Raw genomic sequence first — 4981 nt, forward strand, 5'->3', positions numbered from 1 at the left:
AAAACCGAGGGAAATACTTACGCTACTATTGCTGCATCACCCTTTCCTCTTCAAGGAAAACCAACGCAAGCTCAAGACGTAGCAACATGACATTTTTAGTAAGTGCTCAAACGAACCTTTATACAGTTTGGCGAAGAAGCGGGCTAACAGAGTTATGTGTGTAGGTATGCTGACAGGTCGTCCCGAAGAGGAGATGCCCGGATCTGCATGCGACCTTCTACAAGAGCTCTCACAACTGCACGAACAAGTTCAGCAGGTGATGCAGGGTATTGCCCAGGCCTTGTGGCCCTCCGCCTCCCTGCCCGGAGGCGTGGGGGAGCTTGTAGAGATACTCAAGGGAGCACGGCGGCACTTCCGATTATGGAAGATATCAGCCTGCCGACAAGGTGCAAGGGAGGCCTAGGCCATGGTGAAGACGCGGTACACCAAGGTTGACCCGAATCACATGGCCAAGGTCGGACATGTAGGGTCAGATGGGAAAGAGATCCTTGTTAGTCTGGTATATGACCAGGTAGGATTAGCCGCAAAGTATTCCCAACAGGATTGTAGGCTAGACAGCCTGTTGGATGGTATAGAAGAAGAATTTAGTCAGTCTAAGTGACTGTGTACTTCAAATGACATATTTTGTCCCTAGCCTGTAAATCATTTGTCATGGCGGACCTTTTCGCTTCAACCTCCGGACCCGATAGTCCGGACTGTATCCAAATACCCACTCAGTTATGTGAAAACCGGGGTACGCGTGGAAACCAGGCGTAGGGGTCATAAGTGCTTGAACAGACAAGTACCCAACTAGCTATGTTATATTGCATGGATAGTAAGAAACATCTTCCTGGGAGAATAGTTCCGTTAAGGGTTCCTTTCCCTGGGCACGCATGCATTAATGTGCATGTCCGGACTGCGAAAACAGACGCAGGATATAAACATCTGGGGGCATGTATTGTAATAGGTAAGAAACATCTTTTGTTCACCGACCGAATATTCCCTCATGAATGCTAGCTTTCGGCTTCACCCAGTCTGACGTACACATCCGGCTGACCCGGTAGTAAAAATCCAGAGGTGCTCCCCTTATGCCCTAGCCGAACTAACGGGAACGTAGGGCATAAACACAGGAGCCAGGCAACCCAGCTTGGCCAAAACTTAAACCATATCGATGCATATAATGGCGAAAAAAGGTACATATGGAGAAGCAACACATACGTGGTGGGCATAAAGCCCGGGAGATAATTATATTAAGCTTTTGTATAAGAAGCCCCCAGGTATAATGAGCGCGCATGGCGCATCAAGATTGTGTAGTCGAGACACACTTTAAGCTTTTAAGGCCATAAAAAAGGAAGAAAGAATGAAAGAAAGAAAGAAAGCGGATATAACTTTAAAAGCGGAGCTAAGGAGACAAACACACAGTCCGGCACTAGGCGTAGAATCTTCGGAGTCTGGCCGCGTTCCATGGGTTTTGCTCGAGTCGATTATCAGATGCATCACGTAAACGGTACGCTCCTCCGGTAAGAACTTTATCAATGATGAAGGGAACCAACCACTTGGGTTTGAGCTTGTCCTTTTTCTTCTTTGGTAGGCGTAGAACGAGTTCACCAACATTGTAAGTTTTGGCCCGTACTTCTCTGCTTTGATACCTTCGAGCCTGTTGCTGATAGAATGCGGAATGGGCTTTTGCGACATCACGCTCCTCCTCCAGGGCATCTGAACTGTCCTGCCGATCAAGCTCGGCTTCTCTCTCTTTGTACATGCGCACTCGAGGTGAGTCATGAATGATATCGCAGGGTAATACCGCCTCTACGCTGTACACCATAAAAAATGGTGTCTATCCGGTAGTGCGATTCGACGTGGTCTGTAGCCCCCATAGTACAGGGTCGAGCTCCTCGACCCAGTGCGTATCTGATTCCTTCAAGGATCGCACTAGTTTGGGTTTGATGCCGCTCATAATAAGATCATTTGCTCGTTTGACTTGACCGTTTGTTTGGGGGTGATAGACCGAGGCATAATCGAGCTTAATGCCCATGTTGCCGCACCAAGTTTTCACCTTGACGGTGATGATGCCGTGGGGGAGACCGTAATGGTGTACGACCCCTGATATGAAATATATTACTGGTCCGGATTCGGCCGTTTCAACTGGTTTGGCTTCTATCCATTTGGTGAATTTATCCACCATGACCAACAAGTATTTTTTCTTATGGCTTCCTCCTTTAAGGGGTCCAACCATGTCCAGCCCTCAGACCACAAAGGGCCAAGTTATGGGGATTGTTTGCAGAGCGGTAGGTGGCATATGGCTTTGATTTGCAAAAAGCTGGAAACCGACACAATGTTGGACGAGGTCCTGTGCGTCTGCTCAGGCTGTCGGCCAGTAGAAACCTGTACGGAAGTCCTTGCTTACAAGGGCCCGAGCTGCGGCATGGTGGCCGCCGAGTCCAGCATGAATTTCGGCCAAAAGCTGCCGTCCTTCCTCTTCGGAGATGCACCTTTGGAGTACTCCGGTAGCGCTTTTTCTTATAAAGCTCTCCCTCATGAACCTTGTAGGCTTTAGAGCACCGCAAAATGCAGTGTGCCTCATTTTGGTTCTTAGGGAGTTCTTGCCTATTTAGGTAGGCTAAGAAGGGTTCTGTCCATGGGGCGACGACAGCCATAATCACGCGGGCTGAAGGTGTTATTTCAGTGGCAGAGCCTCCAATTATGTCAGAGTGTTCGGGATCTGGGGTTGTGGTCGGATCCGGACTGGTATTGTTGTTCTCCCCTTCCCACACCACGGATGGCTTGAACAGCCTTTCCAAGAAGATATTAGGTGGGACGGGGTCGCGCTTAGCACTGATGCGAGCGAGAATATCCGCCGCTTGATTGTTTTCTCGGACCACATGGTGGAATTCGAGCCCCTCGAACCGAGCTGACATTTTGAGGGCGGCATTGCGGTAAGCCGCCATTTTATGGTCCTTGGTGTCAAAGTCTCCATTTATTTGAGATATTGTGAGGTTCGAATCCCCACGCACTTCTAGGCATTGAATGCCCATGGAGGCTGCCATCCGAACACCATGCAACAGAGCCTCGTATTTGGCTGCATTGTTGGAGTCTGTGTATAATATTTGGAGCATGTATTGGACTGTATCTCCGGTGGGGGATGTCAGGACAACGCCTGCTCCCAGAGCAGCCAGCATCTTAGAGCCGTCAAAGTGCATGATCCAATTGGAGTACGCGCCGTACTCTTTAGGGAGTTCAGCTTCTATCCCTTTGGCGACGAAGTCAGCCAGTACTTGCGACTTAATGGATCCCCGTGGTTTGTATATGATGTCGAACGGGAGGAGCTCGATAGCCCACTTAGCAATCCGGCCCATGGCATCGCGGTTATTTAGTATATCATTGAGTGGTACTTCAGAGGCCATAATGATTGAACACTCTCGAAAGTAGTGTCGTAGTTTTCGGGATGCCATGAAGACTGCGTATGCTATCTTTTGATAATGTGGTTACCGTTACTTGCATGGAGTGAGGACAGTCGATACGTAGTATACCGGCTTTTGAAGCGGGAACTTATGTCCGTCCATCTCTCGTTCGACGACGAGCATTGCGCTTACAACCTGGTATGTTGCAGCTATATATAACAGCACGGGTTCGCTGATATTTGGCGCGGCCAGGATTGGATTACTGGCCGAGAGGGCCTTTATTTCTTCCAGTCTGACCGTAGCCGCAACCGTCCACTCGAAGTGTTTGGTGCGTCGAAGAAGGCGATAAATAGGTAGTGCCTTTTCTCCTATTCGGGATATAAAGCGGCTTAGGGCAGCCATGCATCCAGTTAATTTTTGGATTTTCTTGAGGTCTGTTCGGGTAGCCAACTATGACAGAGCTCGAATTTTGGCCGGATTTGCCTCAATTCCTCTATTGGAAATGATGAAGCCCAAGAGCTTTCCGGCAGGTACGCCAAAAACGCATTTTTCCGGATTGAGCTTGATGTCATATGTTCGGAGATTGTCGAACGTAAGCCTCAAGTCGTCTATTAAAGATTTGACATGTCTGGTTTTGATGACCACGTCGTCTACGTATGCCTCCACTATTTTGCCGATTTGTTTTTCCAGACATGTCTGAATCATGCGTTGATAGGTTTCCCCAGCATTTTTGAGCCCGAAAGGCTGGTGTTGAAACAAAAGGGGCTGTATGGAGTGATGAATGCCATTGCGTCTTGGTTGGACTCCGCGATCTTGATTTGATGCTATCTGGAGTATACGTCGAGGAAGCACAATGAGTCGTGTCATGCGGTAGCGTCGATGATTTGATCGATGCGGGGGAGAGGGAAGGGGTCTTTGGGCCAAGCCTTATTGAGGTCTTTGAAATCGACACATAGGCGCCAGGATTTGTCCTTCTTTGGTACCATCACCAGGTTTGCTAGCCAGTCCGGGTGTTTTATTTCTCTGATGAATCCTGCTTCAAGTAACTTGGCTAGCTCCTCTCCCATGGCTTGTCGCTTAGGTTCTGAAAAACACTGAAGAGTCTGCTTGACCGGCTTGTATCCCTTTAGTATGTTTAGGCTATGCTCGGCCCGCCTGCGTGGGATACCTGGCATGTCCGAAGGATGCCCGGCGAAGATGTCCCAATTCTTGCGCAAGAACTCTCGCAGTGCAGCGTCTATTGTGGGGTTCAGCTATGCCCCAATGGATATTGTTTTTGTAGGGTCCGTTGGGTGGACCTGGAATTTGACTATTTCGTCCGCTGGTTTGAAAGAGGTGGACTTGGGTCATTTGTCGAGTATCATGTCATCCATGTCCACTGTGGAGTGCAGCACAGTTAGTTCTTTGGCCGTGAGGGCTTCGGATAATGCCTCGAGGGCCAGTGCGGTGGTTTTATTTTCGGCGCGGAGTGCTATGTCCGGATCACTAACTAGAGTGATGATTCCATTGGGCCCGGGCATCTTGAGCTTCATGTACCCATAATGGGGTATGGCTTGGAAGCTCGTAAATGCATCCCGCCCTAAAAGGGCGTGGTATCTGCT

This window comes from Triticum aestivum, chromosome 3B (assembly GCF_018294505.1).
Source record: "Triticum aestivum cultivar Chinese Spring chromosome 3B, IWGSC CS RefSeq v2.1, whole genome shotgun sequence".
NCBI lineage: Eukaryota > Viridiplantae > Streptophyta > Magnoliopsida > Poales > Poaceae > Triticum > Triticum aestivum.